The sequence below is a fragment of the Nomascus leucogenys genome, chromosome 1a, assembly GCF_006542625.1.
Source record: "Nomascus leucogenys isolate Asia chromosome 1a, Asia_NLE_v1, whole genome shotgun sequence".
Taxonomy (NCBI): Eukaryota; Metazoa; Chordata; class Mammalia; order Primates; family Hylobatidae; genus Nomascus; species Nomascus leucogenys.
The window spans coordinates 65446892-65470857 of NC_044381.1; the positions used below are offsets into that span (position 1 = coordinate 65446892).

Here is a 23966-nt window from a genome sequence, read left to right on the forward strand (position 1 = left end):
ACTGAATCATTTCTTCTCCCATTCATAAATACCTGGACCCAATACACCAGGGAATACCGGGATCTTGAAAAAAATTAAAGAATGGAATAAAAAATTAGCCTCAGGAAAGCAGCCTAAATATATTTGAAGATGACACATTGGTAGGTAGGTAGGCAGATAGATACCTAGATAGATAGATAGATAGATAGATAGATAGATAGATAGATAGATATTCCAAGACTATAAAACTATGAACCAATTTTTAAAATCATATAATCTTCTAATATTATGCTGAGCTGTGATCATCTGCTTATATAAAATTCGAGACACATTCAAAGAGATCCTTCAGTGATAATTTTTTAATCAGAAGGAAAAAGTTTTAGATGCTACTTGAGAAAAGGACAAAGTATAGGTTGAGTTTCTCTTTTTTGCCAGTTGTTATTACTTAATTACACTATCTTTCTGGCCATAAAATGAACAAAAGGATTCATTCACTTGTCTCATTAGGTATTAAGGATCAGTTGTCGATTCATTCATTTCACACATTTCACTAGTGACACTGAATACTGCAGAGCCAAAGATGAAAGGGGAAGCAATTCACAGGCCGATGAGAAGATGCACGATTGCCATTCGGGTACTGAGAGCTGCAAAGGAGGAAGGGTGGTGAGAGCACTAATGAATTCTTGCTATGTTCTGGTCGTTGTCTCATCCTAATAACGGCTCCCTGGAAAAGATATTATTAATCCCTAAAGAAACTAAAATTCAGAGAGATTAAACGACTTTCCCAAAATCACAAAACCAATATGCAACAGAGCCATAAATCCAATTCAGGCCTGCCTCATATCACAATTATTTCCTATCTGCTATGCCAAGTGGCATCCTTGAGTTTTGCAAGATGCCCTCAGTGCCAAGGCATGGGCCCTTACCAGGGAAACTTTCTTTCTTTTTTTTTTTTTTTTGACGGAGTCTCACTCTGTAGCCCAAGGTGGAGTGCAGTGGTGCAATCTTGGCTCACTGCAACCTCTGCCTCCCAGGCTCAAGTAATTCTCCTGCCTCAGCCTCCGGAGTGGCTGGAATTACAGGCGTGTGCCACCATACCTGGCGAGTTTTTTGTATTTTAGTAAAGACGGGGTTTCACCATGTTGCCCAGGGCAGTCTCAAACTCCTGAGCTCAGGTGATCCACCCGCCTCGGCCTCCCAAAGTGCTGAGATTCAGAGAAATTGTCATGGAGAAGGGACAGATGGAGTCAATTCTTGTGGGGTGAACATGAGTACCACAGGCAGACTGAGGTTGGGAAAGATTTTCCAGACAATTGGAAGAGCATGTGAAAGACACAGATTTCGAGAAATGTCAAGTCTAGGGAACTGCCAGCCTTTTGGCACAAGAAAGCCACTGTGGACTGTAGAGGCAGGATGCCTAGATTCAAATCCCAACTGCTACACTTCTAAGCTTTATAATTTTGGCAAGTTTTTACCCTCTTTTTTCTTATCTATAAAATATAGATTATGTATATATAGATATAGATACATAGATAGATAATAATAGTACCTGCCTAATAAAGTTATCAAAGATCAAATGTTATATGTGAAGTATTTTGTACAGTGATAGGAACCCAGGAAGGGCTCTATGAATATTATATATTATTATTATTCTAAAGTAGCCGGAATACAATGTTCAAAGGAGATAGTAGCAGGAGATAAGTTTGAATTGAAAGATTGAGGCCAGAACATAAAGTGCCTCCTATATTATATTTTATGTAATTGGAACATCATTGAAAGATTTAAGTATTATTTATGTGTGTATGTGTGTTTTATGTAATTAATTCTAGTTCATCATTTTAAAATATCTTTCTGATGTCACTGTGAACAACAGATGAGAAGAAATGAATCCTGAGTTAAGGAGACCAGCTCTCTGATTACTGCAATAATCCAGGGAGGGTACCATAAGGATTTCAACTGGAAATGAGTCCATCATGATGGAGAGGAAGGACAGGGCTGAAAAATACTTAGGAAGTAGTATCATTAGGACTTGCTTAAGAGAGAGCAGAGGCAGGCTACAGGCATTGGAGGTGTCAATCACAGAGATAGGGAAAATGGGAGGAGAAGCAGGCTTTGAAAAAGTGGCTTGTCTTGTAAAATTATGTCCTGTTAAAACAGTAAAAGAAATTAATATATTCAACCCCAAAATACAGGTACAATTCTTTTTGAAAGAGTTACCCAGATAATCTTGCTTGAAGTTTTCAGTTAAAGAAATTTCTTGTTAACCAGTAATGTAGTCATAGAAGAAAACACTTAAAACTTTATTTGAATAAAGCTAATAAATCATTTAGTATCATTTATAGGAAACTGTTACATAACACACACTCAATACTTTTTGGTAAAGTATAAATTAATGGAAGGAGAGCACACATACAGAGATTGAATTATGTTTATGACTTTATTAGTCAAGAATACAAAATTGAGTAGCTACATCAAGCAGAAGCACATGCTTTACAATCCAGCACAGAATCCCTTGACTTCCAAATTCCTGAAACAGACACATACAGATGACATTGTCGAACAAAATAGGGTCTCACCAGACCTATAATGTTCTTTTCTTGATATAAATATGCACATGAATTGCATACGGTCATATGGTGCCAATTACCATTATTTCCTCTGGGCTTAACTATCCATCTAAAGAGAATTTACACCAATACTGTACTTCTACTTGCAAGAATATATGAAAGCATAGTTAACTTCTGGCTTAGGACCCCAACTCAGGATCAACAAAGCAGTCCTCTTGGGGGAAGCCCATTTCACTACCATTTAAAGTCATTATAAGCATTAAATAAAAGCTAAGTACTTGTAATCAAGTGTGTTATAATGCAGTTAGGGAATTAGATTTCAGGTGCTTATTTTTAACACAAATCCATTAATTCTGACACCTAAGGCAAATGCTAGTCAACATGAATGGAGAAACTTTTGATTAGTGGTATATGTTTTCAGATTTCTGGAACATTCATAGACTTCAATGTCTTATGTACTGAAATTTTTTAAACCGTTGTTTTCTCTAGAAACTAATGAAACTCATCATAAACTCATTTTTCAATATTAAAACATAGTCATAAGTAGAATGTTAATCTTACATTAATTAAGATGTTAACATATGTGAAATTTAATACTTCCTTTAAGGTATGAACACTTATCCAATTCATAATTTTAATGAAAGGAAATGTCTAAAAGAAACTGTTTTAATTCTTCAACCACAAGGACTACACAGAGCAGTTTCAGCACCAGGGGTAGTTTTCTTCCTGGATAACAGCGAATGCTCTAATACTGATGAGTAAATCCTGTGTGTCTAACTTCAGATTAATTGTTAGGTTTATATGAATGAGTATAACATGATAGGAGCATAGGCACAAAGGAAACATTCAAATTTGTTGTTGTTGTCCTTGCTATTATTCTTGTTATATGTGAGGCTGATATGATAAAAGATACTGATTTAGGTCAAATACACATATTACTTGTGGAAAATTAATAACTCTAATTAAATATTTCTTGTTTCATACCCATTAATTTTAAATACAGCCCAACAATGGACCACTATTTCTCAATATAAGAAAGTAATACATAAGCATCATGAAGTTCTTCAATCAAACTTAAATAATGCTTATTGCAAACATAAAACATAAAAACAACACATTTTTAAAGAAATATTATCTTTCCAAACATAGCCATATAATTCCTCTGTATTAGAATTTTTCACAGGAATTCTAACTAGTATATTTTTTGTACATGCTTTAAAGAATAAAAAAATTTGAACTGTTGACCAAATGGGATATATTACATACTATTGCGTGTATTTTAAAGTGAGGGTAAAAAAAGACACCAAAGCCTCTGGGAAGTTAAACTATAAATTAACTTACAGAATTAATTAGGAAGTTAAACTATAATTAACTTACAGAAGTTACCAAGAAGTGTTAATGCCTACCCTAGGAATGACTATAAATCTATTACTTAGAATTTCCATATATCTCAATTTTTAATATGTAATTGTTTTGAAAAATTTGGCCAATTTCAAAAAAAATTAATATGTAAATAAATATATCGACATTAATACATATTCTTTATTAATTCTTTATTAGATGCTAATCTGGGTTCTGCACAATTTTGTATCTGGCCATTTATTTGTTTTATATGCCAGTAACAAATATACAATTTTTTGAAGCCACCAATACCAATATATTTTTAATGGATGGAGCCATCCCTATGCTGATACATCATGGTTACTACACCAATTTATAGTTAAGAGGTATCTGAATGTGATGTTGGACCTAGGAAACTAGTACTTGTAAACCCAATCACCAGGAATGCATGGTTGAATGGCCAAAATTCAGGAAATGTACCGGTGGATAAACCAATGATCCATTAGCCTAACAGTATAATGGTTCCCAGGAACCAAGGGGAACAAAATTGTTTGGAGAAGAAATATACGATACTTGCAGGAAAAAAAAACAACTTGCTGCTAAGGCCAGGTTCCTTACTGGCATGCCACCCTCCATCCTGGGGGTAGCCAGTCCTGAGTGAGCCTGGCCTGAGGTTCGCTGGTAATCACTACACATGTCTAGCTAGTGGCATTCCTTGGTCAGTTTTGAATGTAGAGATAGAAAGCAAATAAACAGTTACCTGAAGACAATAATTCTCTCTCATCCACAGGAGTGTTTTACCTGGCATTCACAGGCATGTTGCTACAGTACAATTGATTCATTAATTAACTTTAGCCAATTATTTAGTAAACTCAGGTCAACAAGAGAGGAGGCAATGCTTTCATTCCTGGCTGAAACCATACATACTGAGGATCTAATAATGAGTGCATACATCAACAATTGAGTTTTTTTACTTTCAAAATATTTTGTGGTACCATGAAAACATAGTGTAAATCCCAAGGGAAATTTGTCTAGAGATTTGATGAAGCTTTATCTTGCTGTCCAATTAGAAAATGGATGACTGGAAAGATTCTTCTAAAAACTAGCTAAGATATTTATTGCCAGAATTTTCTTGAGGAGAAACTGTTGGTTCGGCTCCACCTACATTCCCTTACCTCAATCATGTAATCCTGAGCACCTGCTCCTCAAGAGTCAATACTTTCCTTCAAAGGATCCTCATACATACACTGGAGCTGATGCACAAAACTGCCTTGCTGCATTTTTGAAGATCTCAAATTTGGTCTCTCGTTTACATTATCCTTCATTTTGTTCATCACGTTTCCAGATTCCTGACTGTTTACCAAACTTTATATTGCCTTCCTATTCCATTCTTGAGGATCCATGGTCACTGCAACTGTCTTTTCAGGTTTGCCCCAACTGTGGCTTGTGCGACTAGTTTTGATTCCTTTCCATTTGATTCCTGACCCTAGCTCTGGGCGTGGAACCTGCCTAGCTCCGATTTTTGTTTTGAGACGGAGTCTTGCTGTGTTGTCCAGGCTGGAGTGCAGTGGCCACTGCAACCTCTGCCTCCCAGGTTCAAGTGATTCTCCTGCCTCAGCCTCCCAAGTAGCTGGGATTGCAGGCATGTGCCACCACGCCGGGCTTATTTTTGTATTTTTAGTAGAGACGGGATTTCCCCATGTTGGCCAGGCTGGTCTCGAACTTCCTACCTCAGGTCATCCGCCCGCCTTGGCCTCCCAAAGTGCTGGGATTACAGGCGTGAGCCACCGTGGTCGGCCCTGCCTCGCTCCTTTTAACATCCCCCACAACTTGTCACACACTTTATCCAAACCAGTTCCCTGCTCTGAGTCTACAGCCATGACTCACTACTGCCTGTATTTCCAGATGACTGGAATTACTGCTCCATTCCAGACTGCTGCCCAGAATTAATGCTGTTGCTTTCTCCGTAATGCTTTGTACTTGTCAAAGGATCATAATTTATCTCATTTGTGCTTACAACCCCTTTCTATAGTGAGAGCTGTTCATTCCTATACTCTCATTCCTATTTCATTGGTAAGAAAATCAAGACTCCAAGAGGCCAGATAATTTACTTAACACAACAATGACGATTTAATACTTTGAATGCTAGTTTTGAGGACCTTATTATTCCCCCAAAATCATGTTTTAGGGAATTGAACAGTCCTTTAGAGGAATGATTTTATTCTGACTTTAAAACCTTTTTTCTTCCTTTAATATGTGACATTGCCTTGTAATGTAAGTAATCTGTATCAAACTATTGAATGTATTGAATTTTTAGAATTTTTACCTTTAAGTTCTTTCCTCCTTTCTTTCCTTGAGACATTTATCAAGTATTTACCATGTATCAGTCAATGAGCATAGCTTATTGCTGCAGAGTTTATTTATAAGCTATAGTCCCTGCCTTCAAGTAGTGCTAATGTAGTCAGGAAAAAATTGTATAACAAATTACTACAAGACTATATTTTTTCATAAAATAAATACCATAAGAAAGTATCATTTTCTGAAATCATGTTATTTATATACATTTTACTAGTTTATTGTCTGTGACCTGTATTAGAACATAAGCTATATGAGGACAGGGACTTTGTTTCATTTACTGCTATATTTCCTGTACCTTGAAACTACACATGGCTTGCAAAATGCATTCAATAGATACGTGTAGTAAGGAATAAAATGTTAGTTCTCCTTTAGGCTTTTAAGGGCACCTGTAGTTCCAGCTACTGGGAAGGCTGAGGCAGGAGAATGGCGTGAACCCTGGGGGACGGAGCTTGCAGTGAGCAGAGATCGCGCCACTGCACTCCAGCCTGGGCGACAGACCAAGACTCCGTCTCAAAAAAAAAAAATTCTCTTATGTTTCTAGTGAATGAAGACTATTTATTAGATACCACATGAGTGGCACTCATTGCATAATCAGTTAGTAGATTTACTTTTACATCTATCTTTTGAGTGGTCCCAGCAATAATTAGTGAAACATAGTGTAAGAACCAACCATTACCCTTGTTTTATAAACGAGGAAACATACTCCAAGATTATGTGAATGGAAAAGGAATCATGGGAAAATCATGTTTCTGAACATGATTTGTATGAGTATCAGGTTTTGCTTTAGGAAGACTCACTATTAAATGTGTGTGAGTGTGTGTGTCCGTGTATGTATATTTTTATTATAATGGTATATATGCTCATTGCAAATCATTTAAAAATATATGTGAAGAAGAAATGGAAAGTCGCCAGTAATCTCATTGCTTTATGGTCACTACTGTAAACATTTGACATTTGTTAAATCTATTATTTATGCCCTGTATTCAAAGTAGTGTGGAGGTAGGCAAGATCACTGGATAGTCAGGAAATTTGAATATTCTACCTGTTACCTTAGTTTTTGACCTTGGTGTAGGGATTCCATGATTACCAACATTTAATTTTTAAAATTATTTCCTACCTTACCTTCTTCTCTGGTTTCTACTGTTATTTCTATTAAATAAATATGACTTTGTTTTCCAGTGAGAGATAGCTAGATTGACAACATTGCCTTTATAGTCAGTGAAGAATAAAAGATGACATTTCACTTCGCTCATGTAGTCCTAGTTCTCAAGAATATGATACATGATACGTTTTGAAATATTAAAAGTCATTTAAACAGTATCCATTTGACTCTGTAAAAGCCTAGCTAGGCTCTCCATGAAGGGAGCAATTCCAATAGATGGTTGGTAACATCTTTTTCAGTTTTAAAATATGGATACTCTGATTCCTTTGCACATTGATATATGAACTCATTCTTCCTTATTATTATTCCCCAAGTGGTAATTATTTTGCTTCTAGACCAGCAAGCTAATATATCAAAAACTCTTACATGTGAATGTAGTTGTTTAAAAATATTTATGCTGTGTATTGTCAGTAATTTATGAGTTACAGACATGATATCCATTATATTTTTACCTAATAATTCATTTTTAGGAAAAACTAAGAATAAAGTTATTCTTTGTATTTTTACCAATCTTTTCCCAACCAAGTGTTACTGAAACTGTCATCCCAAAATCTTTTTACCTTTTAAGATTCTCACTTTTGAGGCTGAGAACTATGAAGCTAGTATTCAAATTTGCATTCATTGTTGTAGTTTCTGGCAGCATGTCCAATTCTAGTCTTAGGTGCTTGTTTGTTGTACTTATGAAGAAATAAGAAGGATTTTCTAGTAGCCCAGTTATGTTATTTTTTGCTTAGTGACAATTTTTATAGGAGACCTTATGATAATGAAACCAATGAAATGCATCACGGTACCCTTTTCAGAGTGCCAGTGGCTTATGAGGTATTTTTTGATGTAAACTGGTTAAAGCCATGTAACTAACCAAGCTTATATCCTTACTGTAGAACTAGAGACATATTATAAATATTTATAACAAACAAAATTGGGGTAAGAATCCTTCATTTGTTCTATTTTTTGATCAGTCAATAAATATATTTTTAAAAATTTTTGTCTGTGACTGGTTTTGGTAACAGGGTAATACAGGCTTCATAGAATGAGTTTGGAAGTATGCCTTCCTCCTGTATTTGGAAGTATGCCCTTCTCCTCTATTTTTCAGAATAGTTTGAGTGGCATTAATATTAGTTCTTTAAATGTTTGGTTAGAATTCAGCAGCGAAGCTATCATTTCCCAGACTTTTCTTTACTGGGAGACTTTTATTGCAACTTCAGTCTTGTAACTTGTTATTATTCTGTTCAGGTTTTGGATTTCTTCCTGGTTCAATCTTAGTAGTTTGATGTGTGTAGCAGTTCATAAATTTCTTCTAGATTTTCCAATTAATTTGCATTAGTTGCCCACAGTAGCTGCTAATGATCCTTTGAATTTTTGCAGTATCAGTTGTAATGTCTCCTTTTTTATTTCTGATTTTCTTTATTTGGATCTTCTCTCTTAGTCTGGCTAAAGATTTGTCAATTTTGGTTAGCTTTCCAAAAATAAACTTTTCATTTCTTTGATCTTTTGTAGTTTTTTCATTTCAATTCTATTTATTTCTGCTCTGATCTTTATTATTTCTTTTCTTCTGTTAATTTTGGATTTGGTGTGCTCTTGATCATTCAGTTCTTTAAGATGCAGCATTTGATTGTCTATTTGATATTTTTCCTCTTTTTTGATATTGGCACTTAGAAATATCCCTCTTAGTACAACTTTTGTTGTATCCCATAGATTTTGGTATGCTGTGTTTCTATTATTATTTGTTTCAAGAAATTTTTCAATTTCCTTCTTAATTTCTTCATTGACCCACTTGTCATTCAGGAGCATATTGTTTGATTTCCATGTATTTTTATAGTTTCTGAAATTTCTCTTGGTATTTCTAGTTTTATTCCATTGTTGTCAGAGAAGATGCTTTATATTATTTCATTTTTTTGGAATGTTTCAAGATTTGTTTTGTGACCTAACATATGGTCTGTCTTTTCAGCTGATCCATGTGCTGAGGAAAATAATGTGTATTCTGCAGCTTCTGGATGAAATGTTCTGTAAATATATATTAGCTCAGTTTGGTCCGTAGTGAAGATTAATTCTGATGTTTCTTTGTGTTCTTTCTGGAAGATGTGTCCAATGCTGAAAGTGAGGTTTTGAAGTCTGCAGATATTATGAAGCCTATAGCTGTCTTTAGCTGTAATAGTATTTCCTTTATATATCTGGGTGCTCTAGTTTTGGGTGCACATATATTGAAATTATCATATCATCTTGCTTAATTGACCCCCTTATCTTTATTTAGTGACCTTCTTTGTCTCTTTTTATAGTTAGTTTTTGTCTTGAAATTTCTTTTGTCTAATATAAGTATAGTGACTTCTGCTCTTTTTTTGGTTTTTTTTGGTATGGGATATCTTTTTCCGTCTGTTTATTTTCAGTCTTTGTGTGTCTCTATAGGTGAAGTATGTTTCTTTTAGGCAACAGATCAATAGGTCTTGTTTTTTCATCCATTTAGTTAGTGTGTGTCTTTTGATTGGAGAGTTTAGTGTATTTAAAACATTCACTGTTATTATTAAGTAAGGATCTACTCTTGCCATTTTGTTTTTTGTTTTCTGGTTGTTTGATGGTCTTCTTTCTTGCATTCTTGTCTTCCTCTAGTGAAGATGATTTTCTCTGGTGATTTAGTTTCTTGATTTTTATTTTTTTGTGTGTCCATTGTATGTTTTTTGGTTTGAGGTTACCATGAGCCTTGCAAATGTTACTTATCACTCATTATTTTAACCTGATAACATGACACTATTTGCATAAGCAAACAAACAAGCAAAAAGAAAACTAGTAAAAACTTGCCTTAACTTCATTTCCTTGCTTTTTAACTTTTCGTTGTTTCTGTTTATATCTTTTTATACTGCCTATGTCTTGAAAAGCTGTTGTAGTTATTATTGTTGTTTAATTCATCATTTAGTCTTTCTACCTAGGATAAGAGTAGTTTGCAAACCACAGTAACAGTGTTTATAATATTCTGTATTTTTCTGTGTACTTATATTACCAGTAAGTTTTGTATTTTCAGGTGATCCTTTATTGCTCATTAATGCCCTTTTCTTTCTGATTGAAGTACCCCCTTTAGCATTTCTTGTAGGACAGGTCTGGTGTTGATGAAATCCCTTAGCTTTTATTTGTTTGGGAAAGTCTTTATTTCCTCTTCATGGTCAAATGATATTTTCACTGGATATACTATTCCAGGGTAAAAGTTTTTTTTCCCTCAGCAATTTAAATATGTCATGCCACTGTCTCCTGGCATATAAGGTTTTCACTGAAAAGTCTGCTGCCAGATGTATTGGGGCTCCTTTGTATGTTACTGTTTCTTTTCTCTTGCAGCTTTTAGGATTCTTATTTTATTCTTGACCTTTGGGCATTTGATTATTAAATGTCTTGAGGTAGTCTTCTTTGGGTTAAATCTGCTTGGTATTCTATAACCTTCTTGTACTTGGATATTTTCTCTAGGTTTGGGTAGTTCTCTGTTATTTGAAGGTTTACTCAAAATAAACTTTCTAACCCTGTTCTCTACCTCTTTTTCAAGGCCAATACCTCTTAGATTTGCCCTTTTGAGACTATTCCCTAGATCATGTAAGCATGTGTCATTGGTTTTTATTCTTTTTTCTCCTCTGTGTGTTTTCAAATAGCCTTTCTTCAGAAGCTCATTAATTCTTTCCTCTGCTTGATCCAGTTTGCTCTTGAAGGACTTGATGCATTCTTAAGTATGCCAATTGCATTTTTGAGCTCCAGAATTTCTGCTCGATTTTTAAAAATTATTTCAATATCTTTGTTAAATTTATCTGGTAGAATTCTGAATCCCTTCTCTGTGTTATCTTGAATTTCTTTGAGTTTCCTCAACACAGCTATTTTGAATTTTCCATGTGAAAGGTCACATATCTTTGTTTCTCGAGAATTGATTCTTGGTGCCTTATTTAGTGCATTTGGTGAGGTCATGTTTTTCTGGATGGTGTTAATGCTAGTAGATGTTCCTCGGGGCCTGAGCAGTGAAGAGTTAGGTATTTATTTTACTCTTCATTGCCTGAGCTTATTTGTAGCCATCCTTCTTGGGAAGGCTTTCCAGTGACACTGTGGTTCTTGCAGACTTGTAGAGGTACTGCCTTGATGGCCTTGGATAAGATCTGGGATAATTCTCTAGATTACCAGGCAGAGTCTCTTTTTCTCTTCCCTTACTTTCTCCCAAGCACATACAGTCTCTCTCACTCTCTGTTCTGAGACATCTAAAGCTGGGGCTGGTATGATGTATGATACAGGCACCCCTATGACCACCACCACCATGACTGTGCTGGGTCACACCTGAAGCAAGCACGGTGCTGGGTCTTGCCCAAGGCTTGCCTTAATCACTCCTTGGCTATAGCCTATATTCACTCAAGGCCCTGGGGCTCTACAATTAGCAGGTAGCAAAGTCAGCTGGGCCTGTGTCCTTCTTTACAGGGTGGCAAAGTACCCCTGGCCACCAGTGGGTCCAGAGATGCCATACAGGAGTCAGGGACTGGAGTCAAAAACCTTAGAAATCTACCTGGCATTCTGTTGTATTGCGGCTGAGCTGGCACTCAAACCACAAGACACAATCCTTCCCACTCTTTCCACTTTTTCCCCTTTCCAAAAGCTGAAGAGACTTACCCCATAGCCACCGCCACTCCTGGCAATGAGGAGTACTGCCAAAGTAGCACCGATGTTCCCTTAAGGACCAAGGGCTCTTATGTCAGCTTGTGGTGAATACTGGCTGGCCTGGGACTCACCCATTGGGGCAGTGGGCTCCCCTTTGGCCCAGGGCAGGTCTAGAAATGCTGTCCAAGAGTCAAGTCCTAGAATTGGGGACCCCAAGAGCCCACTTGGTGCTCTACCCCACGGTGGTGGTGTTGGTACCTAAGATGCAAGACAAAGTCCCCTTTACTCTTCCATTTTTATCAAGCAGAAGGAGTTTTGCCCCATAGCCACCACAGCTGGTAATGTGCATAGTCTCACCTGAAGCCAAGTCTCAGAAGCTCACCAAGGCCCTCAACGTAGTACCCGGGTATCACTGCTGGTTATTCAGGAGCCAAGGGCTCTTCAGTTAGCAGATGATGAATGCCGCCAGGACTGGGTCCTTTCCTTCAAGGCAGTGGGTTTCCTTCTGGCCCAGGGTGTATCTAGAGATGTCATCCCAGAGCTAGAGCCTGGAACAAGGGCCTCATGACCTCAAGGTGCCCTGTCCTTCTGTGGCAGAGCTGATAAGCAAGATGCAAGACAAACTCCTCCCAACTCTTCCCTCTCCTCTTCTCAAGTGGAAGGAAGGGGTTTCTTTTGGATCTGCAAGCTGTGCAGTCTGGGGTTAGGGGAGAGGTGATGCCGGCATTCCCTTAGCTGCCCCAGCTGGTATCTCAATATGTCCCATGCCACTTTAGTCCATTGTCTTTGGGCCTAGTTCAGCACTAAGACTCACCTATGAGGTGCAGTCCTTATGGCCTTAGACTACCTTTCAGGTTTACTTAGACAACAAGAGAACTGTGGCCTTTGGTACTGAGGTTTGCGGGCAGTCAGGTTTGGACCGCTGGTATCAGTGATTGCCCTCTGGCTAAGGCTGGTTGAGATGCCTTCTTTTGGGTGGACTTCAGCTTAGTTTGGTCAGGTTTTTCTTTTTGCTGCAACAAAACAGCACTGAGTTCAGTGCCTCACAATTGCTCTGTTCTCCCTTCACCAGCACCCAGAGATGCTCTTGGCACCAAGCCATGCTGCTGGGGTCAGGGAGGGGTGGCATCAGAGACTCAGAACTGTTTTTCTATCTTTTCAGTGTCTCTTTCAGTGATACGAGGTTAAAACCAGGTACTGTGAGTGCTCACCTGATTTTTAGCTCTTATGAAGATGCTTTTGTCTGTGTAGTTGTTGATAACTTAGTATCCTTATGGTAGGGGTAGGGGGATGATCTGTGGAGTTTTCTTTTCTGCCATCTTGTCTCACCTCCCTCCTAAAAAAAATTCTTACATAAGATTGTAATGTTTGTATGAACTTGCATGAAGACAGACTTCTTGTGCTTGGATCCTGGGTCTCTTACCCGTTTTGTAACATTCTTCAACATAATTACAACTCTGTGCCTATGATTCCTTCTCTGTAAAATGAAGATAATAATAGTGTCATAATGGATGTAAAACCTTTAAAACAGTACTAAATGCCATGTAAGTTTAGGTGGTGGTATTATTACTATTTATCTTATTTATATCATATTCTGTGGTGATCTGTCAGTATTTGTGAATACCTTTCAGTGATAGGAAATTAATTCTACTTCTTGATCCTAATTCTACTCCCTGTCTGTTCCTAATCTTGTTTTTCCTTTGCTTCCTCTTTTCTCATCTACTCATATTTTATGCCTTCCTTCATGCTTTGTACAACTTGTAGCCACCTTCAGTGTTTTTTTTTTGGAATAAAGTAGTGTATGCATACATACATATAAATCTTTGTTCCTAGAATTTAGCACTGTTAGTGCATGGTCTTTATCTTGGATGTTCGTATATTCTAGTTCCCAGAACAGTAACTTCTAGACCTTAATAAATTATTTATTGAATGAACAAAGGAATTAATGACTTCGAATTTGTGAGGTGTATATGATTGTTATTTTATTCCTAAATCTTATCATTCTTTAGACCAAAAGAATATCCAGTTTGACAGTGTTCTTTTTTAAGAATGATGCTTATAACTGAATATAATAGTTCCTATAGGATTCGATCAACAGAGAGTAACAGAGTATTATTATGTTATTTTATTCTGTGTGTATTTGTCTATTACTGTACTTAAAATACCAAATGGGAGGGGCAGTATGACTTTGGACTCATTTGCCATAATGCTGAAGTCAGATGTGTTGCTGTTAAATCAGCTTTCTTTGCCCAACTCACATTTGTGCTTAAAAAACAAAAAAGCATTACAAGACCTTGCATATTTCTGTTCAACTTATTTTTAACATTCATTTCATTATTGCAACATTTATTGTAAGTTGTATCAGTTTCATATTTCTTCATCTTCTATATATGGAGATTATGTCCCAGTTACATCTCTTTATCTGTAAGACTAGTAATATCAAAAAACAAAATGAATTTCGTGTCTTAAAATTTATCCTTAGTAAATTCTATATTTTCTGTTGATTGTCACTTTTAAAGGCCAAAACCTCTTTTTAGGAATTTTTCCTGAATCCCACCCAGGAATCACATGCCGTAGTTTGCTCTGATTTACTAGATTTGAAATCACCCTTTCCCATTTATGTGAAAATTAGATTTCTGTTTGTAGGGAAAAGAAAGAGAGATCAGACTGTTAACTGTATCTATGTAGAAAGGGAAGACATAAGAAATTCCATTTTGACCTGTACCTTGAACAATTGCTTCGCTGAGATGCTGTTAATTTGTAACTTTGCCCCAGCCACTTTGCCCCAACATTGAGCTCACCAAAACATGTGTTGTATGGAATCAGGGTTTAAGGGATCTAGGGCTGTGCAGGACGTGCCTTGTTAACAAAATGTTTACAAGCAGTATGCTCGGTAAAAGTCATCACCATTCTCTAGTCTCGATAAACCAGGGGCACAGTGCACTGCGGAAAGCCACAGGGACCTCTGCCCTGGAAAGCCCGGTATTGTCCAAGGTTTCTCCCCATGTGATAGTCTGAAATATGGCCTCATGGGATGAGAAAGACCTGACTGTCCCCCAGCCTGACACCCGTGTAGGGTCTGTAATGAGGTGGATTAGTAAAAGAGGAAAGCCTCTTGCAGTTGAGATAGAGGAAGGCCACTGTCTCCTGCCTGCCCCTGGGAACTGAATGTCTCAGTATAAAACCCGGTTATACATTTGTTCAGTTCTGAGATAGGAGAAAAACTGCCCTATGGCGGGAGGCGAGACATGTTGGCAGCAATGCTGCCTTGTTATTCTTTACTCCACTGAGATGTTTGGGCAGAGAGAAACATAAGTCTGGCCTACGTGCACATCCAGGCATAGTACCTCCCCTTGAACTTAATTATGACATAGATTGTTTTGCTCACACGTTTTTTTGTTGACCTTCTCCTTATTATCACCCTGCTCTCCTACCGCATTCCTCTTGCTAAGATAATGAAAATAATAATCAATAAAAACCGAGGGAACTCAGAGACCGGTGCCAGTGCAGGTCCTTGGTATGCTGAGTGCTGGTCTCCTGGGCCCACTGTTGTTTCTCTATGCTTTGTCTCTGTGTCTTATTTCTTTTCTCAGTCTCTCGTCCCACCTGATGAGATATCCCACAGGTGTAGGGGGCAGGCCACCCCTTCAGTGTTCGCTAGTTTCAATGCTTACAATGCCTGTCATTTATCTGTAGCTCTTATACTTTTTATAAAAAATAATTTTATACCAAAAGCCTTGAAATTTTTTTAGAGTAGTAGCTTTGAATTCTTGTTATTATTTTATTCTACTGTTATCAGTAACCTCCCATGTTAACACTATTGTTTCTGTTTACTTTCAGCTGGTTGGTGGAGAATTTGAACTGGAGATGAACTTTATTATCCAGGATGCTGAGAGTATAGCATGCATGACAGAGCTTTTAGAGCACTGTGATGTAACATTCAAGCAGAAATAGGGAGCATGTTTACAGCCATTCTATGAAAAAGTGTTCAGAATGTACAGACTAGCACAGAAGTTGGGCTAATTGAATAAGTATTGCTGAAAATGAGTGTGTAGATGACATCATAGCAGGTATGGGGTTGTCTGTCAGGAAAGTATAACTTAAATGTTTATAAAGTTTCACATACTTCTCTTTATATTCTATAGGTAATGTAGATTTGTTGACACTACTTTGATTTAAAATAAATGGAAATGTATGGAAATTTTACTTTTTACATTAATGGAAAACCTGAGAGTGAAAGAAGAAAAACATAATTACTATAGTAGACAAACATAATTACTAATGTTGTTTTCTAAATTTTAGAAAATCTCAGTACCACGGAGTGCTATGAAATCTATCAGAAAAATAAACAGTATCTTTTAATGTAGTATTTCATTAAGCTTTTACATAATTAAAATGCCACAATAGGTATTACAGTTCTGTATAATGAGCATTTTACCAAATTCCCCTAGTTCTGTGCCCCTCAATCTGGCATATATACAGCTATGACAGGAGGTACTAAAAGCCTTAAATAAGCATGGTGTATCTTTTTTTCCCCCACGTATATTTTTTTTTTCTGTAAAATGTCCCAGTTCTTCCATAACTTATAAACATGATTTATACCGAGGACATGGGAAAGTGGACGGGGCAGGGTGGACTGACCGGGGATGGGGAAGCTCCTCTCGCTGCCCCTTCGGGGCGGGCCCAGGCCCTTTGGAGGATGGGGACACCAGGACACTCCTCCCTGAGGTTGTCTGGCTGCCCCTCCCCCTGGTGCTCAGAATCCTGCATGCCCCTCAATTCCGGAATCCCTCCTGGGACCTCAGGCCCACTGGGCACGCTGCCCCTGGTACTCAGAATCCCAAAGCGCCATTCAGTTCCAGAATCCCCTCCTCAGCTGCTGTGGTGGCGGGGTCCCTCCTTTCCGATGTCCCCCCGACCCCCGAGGGGGAGGGAAGGGAGGGGGGCTCAGGTCTCCCCTCTGTGGCAGGGGGTGGTGGAGGTGGAATCAGAAGGGCGTGGAAGGCGGGGGCCAGGCGGGCTCAGCCAATGGTGAGGCCAAAGCCACACTGGAACTTGTTCTTGTTGTGATTCAGGAAGGCCCCAAGGGCCAGTGTCAGGGGCAGGGGCGGGAGCTTCTTCTCCAGCGTGGCACCCACGATCCAGTTACTATCCACAGAGCCTTTGAAGAGGAGGTTGGCCTTGGGCATGTCCAGCTGGTACCCGAAGGAGACGCTGGTGTCCTGCATCCTTGTGCTGGCTTCAAACTCCACACCCACCTGCAGCTGGTCACTGGCTTTGTGGTAGTATGTTGCGTGCATGCCCGCCTGGCCCAAAGTTACTGTTGCCAACCAGTTGTTCAATGTGTATTTCCCAGCTAGAGACATGACAGTGCCCTTCTCCCCAGGCCGCCGGTGGTAGACCAGCTCTCCGCCCAGGGCCAGGCAAGGCGTGATGCTGTGGGGGTAGTGGGCTACGAGGATTCCTGAACCCACGAGGATATCTGGGTTCCCCAGGGTGATGACTGCTGTGAGTCAAAGCCCGAATACTCCCCGTCCACCTGCCAGTTCACAAACTTCGACTGCTGGGTCTGGATGGCCATCCTGGACCTGAGACCTGGGCCCAGCTGGTGAATCACCTGAGCGTTGAGACTGCCGCTGTTGTCCATGTCACCTACCAGTACAGGGAACGCCTCTGTGGGACTCAGCTGCTTTGTCCCCACATACGTGACCCCGAAGTGGTAGTTGGACTCCCCGATTGTGCTGAGGGCTACTGTGTGGTTCACCTGGAAATGGTTACTCAGCCCTTTGTTGACTGTGAGCTTGACACCCTCCATCTGAATGGGAAACAGCTCCTTGCACTTCCGGTGGCAAAAAAACTTCGCCGCGGAGAAGCGCGGCCTGGGTCCCTCACGGACGAAAGTGTTTTCCCATCAGTCCCTGCACTGGGACCCGGGGACCCTGGTGTCCCTGGTTCGAGCCCAGGGTGCGCCTCGGCCGCTAAGTGCACCCCAAGGGGGACACAAAGCCCATGAGGGGAAGGTGAGTTTTGAGGGAGGAGAGGTGAGGCACCTGACAGAGAAAAAGAAAAATAAAAAAACCGCCCCGCGGAGAAGTGGGGCCTGGGTCTCCCACGGAGGAAAGTGCCTTCCCATCAGCCCCTGCACTGGACCCTGTGGTCCCTGGCGACACTGGTTCGAGCCCCGGGTGCACCTCGGGTCTGCCAGGGGTACCCAAAGGCAGGCAGAAAGCCCATGAGGGGAAGGTGAGCTTTGAGGGAGGAGAGGTGACGCACCCGTCACAGAAAAAGAAAAACCGCGCCACGGAGAAGTGGGGCCTGGGTCCCCCACGGACGAAAGTGCCTTCCCATCAGCCCCTGCACTAGGCCCCATGGACCCTGGCCACCCTGGTTCGAGCCCCAGGTGCGCCTCGGGCCCGCTAGGGGTACGCAGAAGCCGGCAGAAGGCCCACGAGGGGAAGGTGAGACACCTGGGGCAGAGAGAAAAAAAAAAAAACCACGCTGCAGAAAAGCGGGGCCTGGGTCCTTCACGGACGAAGGTGCCTATCAGCCCCTGCGCTGGGCCTCGGGGAACCTGGCATCCCTGGCTGGAACCCAGGGTGCGCTTCCGGCCCGCTAGGGGTACCCCAAGGAGGGCAGAAAGTCCATGAGGGGAGGTGAGGCACCTGGGGCAGAGAAGAACAAAAAAAAGCGCGCCGCGGAGAAGCCGGGTCTGGGTCCCCCACGGACGAAAGTGCCTTCCCGTTATCCCCTGTGCTGAGCCCCGGAGACCCTGGGGTCCCTGGTTCGAGCCCAAGGAGAGCCTCGGGCCGCTAGGGGTACCCCAATGCCGCTGGAAAGCCCATGAGAGGAAGGTGAGCTGTGAGGGAGGAGAGGTGAGGCACTTGTGGCAGAAACAAAAAAAACCTCGCCACGGAGAAGCGGGGCCTGGGTCTCCCACGCAAAAAAAGTGCCTTCCCATCAGCCCCTGCGCTGGGCCTCATGGACCTAGGCGACCCTGGTTCTAGGCCTGGGTGCGCCTCGGGCCTGCTAGGTGTACCCCAAAGCGGGCAGAAGGCCAATGAGGGGAAGATGAGGTTTGAGGGAGGAGAGCTGAGGCACCTGCCGCAGAAAAAAAAAAAAAAACGGTGCCGAGGAGAAGCGGGGCCTTGGTCCCCCACGGACGAAAAATGCCATCTCATCAGCCCCTGCGCTGGGCCCCCTGGACCCTGGTGACCCTGGTTCAAGGACCGGAAGCGACTCTGGCACGCTAGGGGTACCCTAAGGAAGCCAGAAAGCCCATGAGGGAAAGGTGAGGTTTGAGGGAGAAGAGGTGAGTCACCTGTGGCAGAAAAAAAAAAAAAAAATCAGCCCCTCGGAGAAGCCGGGCCTGGGTCCCCACTGACGAAAGTGCCTTCCCATCAGCTCCTGTGCTAGCCCCGAGAACCTGGCGACCCTGGTTCGAGACCCGGGAGTGCCTCGGGCCCGCTCGGGGTACCCCAAAGCAGGCAGAAGGCCAATGAAGGGAAGGTGAGGCACCTGGGGCAGAGAAAAAAAAACGTGCCTTTGAGAAGCAGGACCTGGGTACCTACGGACCAAGGTACCTTCCCATCAGCCCCTGCGCTGGGCCCCGGCGACCCTGGCGTCCATGGTTCGAGTCCAGGGAGCGCCTTGGGCCACTAGGGGTACCCCAAGTCAGGCAGAAAGCCCATGATGGGAAGTTGAGGTTTGAGGCAGGAGAGGTGAGGCACCTGTGGCAGAAAAAAAAAAAAAAAAAAAAGCCGCGCCTAGGAGAAGCTGGGCCTGGGTCCCCAACGGATGAAATTGCCTTCCCATCAGCCCCTGCACTGGGCCCTGTGGACCCTGGAGACCCTGGTTCGAGCCCCGGGTGCGCCTCGGGCCCGCTAGGGGTACCCCAAGGTGGGCAGAAAGCCCATGAGGGGAAAGTGAGGTTTGAGGGCAGAGAAGTTAAGCACCTGTGACAGAAAAAGAAAAAAAAAACGCTCCGCGGAGAAGCGGGGCCTTAGTCCACCACTGACGAAAGTGTCTTCCCATCAGCCCCTGCGCTGGGCCCTGGGGAACCTGGGGTCACTGGTTTGAGCCCAGGGAGCGCCTCGGGCCGCTGGGGTACCCCAAAGCGGGCAGAAATCCCATGAGGGGCAGTTGAGGTTTGAGGAAGGAGAGGTGAGGCACCTGTGGCAGAACAAAAAAGAAAAAAGCCGCGCCACAGAGAAGCGGAGCCTGGGTCCCCCACGGACGAAAGTGTCTTCCCATCAGCCACTGCGCTGGGCCTAGGGGACCCTGGCGTTCCTGGTTCTAAACCAGGGTGCGCTTCAGGCCGCTAGGGGTACCCAAAAGCGGGCAGAAGGCCCATGGGGGGAAAGTGACGCACCCAGGGCAGAAAAAAAAACAAAACAACCGCGCCACGGATAAGCAGGGCCTGGGTCCCCCACAGAAGAAACTGTCTTCCCATCAGCGCTTGCGCTGCGCCCCGGGGACCCTGGTATCCCTGGCTCGAGCCCAGGGTGTGCCTCGGCCTGCTAGGGGTACCCCAAGGCAGAGAGAAGGCCCATGGGGGAAAGGTGAGACACCTGGGACAGAGAAAAAAATTAAAAACTGCGTCGCCCAGAAGTGGGGTCTGGGTCCCCCACGGATGAACGTCCCTACCCATCAGCCCTGCACTGGGCCCCAGAGACCCTAGCATCCCTGGCTAGAAACCAGGGTGCACCTCGGGCCCTCTAGGGGTACCTCAAGGCGGGCAGAAGGCCCATGAGGGGAAGGTGAGGTTTGAGGGAGAAGAGGGGAGGCACCTGTGGCAGAAAAAAAAAAAAAAACACGCCGCGGAGAAACGGGGCCCAGGTCCCCAACGAACCAAAGTGCCTTCCCATCAGCCCCTGCGCTGGGGCCCTTGGACCCGGGCGACCCTGGTTAGAGCCCAGGGTGCGCCTCGTGCCCAATAGGGGTATCCCAAGGCGGACAGAAGGCCCATGAGGGGAAGGTGAGGCACCTCAGGTAGAGGAAAAAAAAAAAAAAAAAAAAACCGCGCTGCAGAGAGGCGGGGCATGAGTCCCCTAAGGACGAAAGTGCCTTCCCATCAGCCCCTCCGCTGGGCCGCGGGGACCCTGGCTACCCTAAATCGAGCCCAGGGTATGCCTCGGGGCCTCTAGGGGTATCCCAACGCGGGCAGAAGGCCCATGAGGGGAAGGTGAGGCACAAGGGACAGAGAAAAAGAAAACAGCGCCGCAAGGAAGCGGGGCCTGGGTACTGAACAGACGAAAATGCCTTCCATTCAGGCCCTGCGCTGAGCCCCATGGACCCTGGCGACCTTGGCTCAAACCCAGGATGCTCCTCGGGCCGCTAGGGGTACCCCAAGGCGGGTAGAAAGCCCATGAGGGGAAGCTGAGGTTTGAGGGAGGAGAGGTAAGACACCTGTGGCAGAAAAAAAAAAACAAACAAACAAACAAACAAACAAACAAACAAAAAAAAAATCCGCGCCTCAGAGAACCTGGACCTGTCAGCCACGGACGAAAGTGTCTTCCCATAAGCCCTTGCGCTGGGCCCCGGGGACCTGACGACCTTGGATCGAACCCCGGGTGGGCCTCGGTCCACCAGGGGTAGCCCAAAGCGGGCAGATGGCCCATGAGGGGAAGGTGAGGTACCTGGGGCAGCCGAAAGAAAAAAACAACTACTCCGCGGAGAAGCGGTGCCTGGGTCCGCCAAGGACGAAAGTGTCTTCCCATCAGCCCTTGCGCTGGGCCCCCCGGGTACCCTGGCGTCCCTGGTTCGACCCCAGCGTTCGCCTAGGGCTGCTAGGGGTACCCCAAGGCGGGCAGAAGGCCCATGAGACGAAGGTGAGGTTTCAGGGAGGAGAAGTGAGGCACCTGTGGCAGAAAAAAAAAAAAAAAAAACCGCGCCCCGGAGAAGGGGGGCCAGGGTCCCCCACGGCCGGAAGTGCCTTCCCATCAGCCCCTGCGCTTGGCCCCGTGGACCCTGGCGACCGTCGTTCCAACCCAGTGTGCGCCAGGGGCCGCTAGCGGTACCCCAAAGCGGGCAGAAGCCCATGAGGGGAAGGTGAGGCACCTGGGGCAGAGAAAATAACAACAACAACACCTCGCCACGGAGAAGGGAGACCTGGGTCCCCCACGGAAGAAAATGCCTTCCCATCAGACCCTGCGCTGGGCCCCAGGGACTCTGGCGTCCCTGTTTCGAGCCCAGGGTGCGCGTCGGAATGCTGGGGGTACACCAAAGTGGACAGAAAACCCGTGAGGGGAACGTGAGGCAATGTGGCAGAAAAAAAAAAAAACACGCCGCAGTGAAGCGGGGCCTGGGTCCCCCACTGATGAAAAAGCCTTCCCATCCGCACATGGGCTGGGTCCCATGGAACCTGGCGACCCTGGTTCGAGCCTATGGTACGCCTTGGACCCACTAGGGGTACCCAAAAGTGGGCAGAAGGCCCATGAGGGGAAGGTGAGGCACCTGAGGCAGAGAAAAAAACAACTGCGCCGCGGAGAAGAGGTGCCTGGGTCCCCCACGGACGAAAGTGTCTTCCCATCAGCCCCTGCGCTGGGCCCAGGAGACCCTGGCATCCCTGGTTCAAGACCAGGGTGCGCTTTGGGCCTCTTAGGGTACCCCATGGTGGGCAGAAAGCCTATGAGGGGAAGGTGAGGTTTGAGGGAGAAGAGGTAAGGCACCTGTGGCAGAAAAGAAAAAAACAACGCGCCACAGAGAAGTGGGGCCTGGGTCCCCCACGGAAGACAGTTCCTTCCCATCAGACCCTGCGCTGGGCCCCAGGCACCCTGGCGTCCCTGGCGCGAGCACAGGGTGCGCCTCGGGCTGCTGGGGGTACCCTAAGGCGGACAGAAACCCCATCAGGGGAAAGTCAGGCACCTGTGGCAAAAAAAAACAAAAAACAAAAAAACGCGCCGCAGAGAAGCGGGGCCGGGGTCCCCCACTGATGAAAGTGCCTTCCCATCAGGCCTTGCGCTGGACCTCGTGGACACTGGTGACCCTGATTCGAGCCCAGGGGGCGAGTTGGGCCCGCGAGGGGTACACCAAAGCGGGCAAAAGGCCCATTAGAGGAAAGTGAGGCACCCGGGCAGAGAAAAAAAAAAAACGGCGCCGCTAAGTTGCGGAGCCTGGGAACTCCACGAACGAAAGTGGATTCCCATCAGCGCCTGTGCTGGACCCCAGGGACCCTGGCGTCCCTGCTTCGGCCACAGGATGCGCCTCGGGCCGCTAGCCGTACCTCTAGGCGGACAGAGGGCCCATGAGGGGAAGGTGAGGTTTGAGGGAAGAGAGGTGAGACACCTGGGGCAGAAAAAAAAACAACCGCGCCACGGAGAACGGGGGCCCGGATCCCGTACGGACGAAAGTACCATGCCATCAGCCCCTGCGCTTGGCCCCGTGGACCCTGGCCACCGTGGTTCCAACGCAGTGTGCGCCTGGGGCCGCTAGCGCTACCCCAAAGCGGGCAGAAGCCCATGAGGGGACTGGGGCAGAGAAAAAAAAAAAAAAAAACAAAACCTCGCCACGGAGAAGGGAGGCCTCGGTCCCCCACGGAAGAAAGGGCCTTCCCATCAGACCCTGCGCTGGGCCCCAGGGACCCTGGCTTCCCTGGTTCAAGCCCAGGGTACGCCTCGGGCTGCTGGGGGTACCCCAAGGCGGACAGAAACCCCATGAGGGGAAGGTGAGGCACCAGTGGCAGAAAAAAAAAATAACCGCGCCGCAGTGAAGCTGGGCCTGGGTCCCCCACTGATGAAAGTGCCTTCCCACCAGGCCTTGCGCTGGACCTCATGGACCCTGGTGACCCTGGTTCGAGCCCAGGGGGCCAGTCAGGCCCGCTAGGGGAACACCAAAGCGGACAAAAGGCACATTAGAAGAAGGTGAGGCACCCGGGTAGAGAAAAAAAAACCGCGCCGCTGAGAAGCGGAGCCTGGGTCCTCCACGGACGAAAGTGTCTTCCCATCAGCGCCTGT

At 44.3% G+C, this 23966-nt stretch overlaps 2 pseudogenes across 1 annotated transcript; both read right to left on the reverse strand.

The window, feature by feature from the left end:
• The window catches only part of LOC101177541, a 32820-nt pseudogene extending 16035 nt beyond the window's left edge, over positions 1–16785 (reverse strand).
• Positions 16561–18061, reverse strand: LOC100590786 (annotated as a pseudogene). The gene has a single exon (XR_004030841.1). The product of XR_004030841.1 is annotated as a mitochondrial import receptor subunit TOM40 homolog pseudogene (transcript).
• Between the last annotated feature and the right edge of the window lie 5905 nt (positions 18062–23966).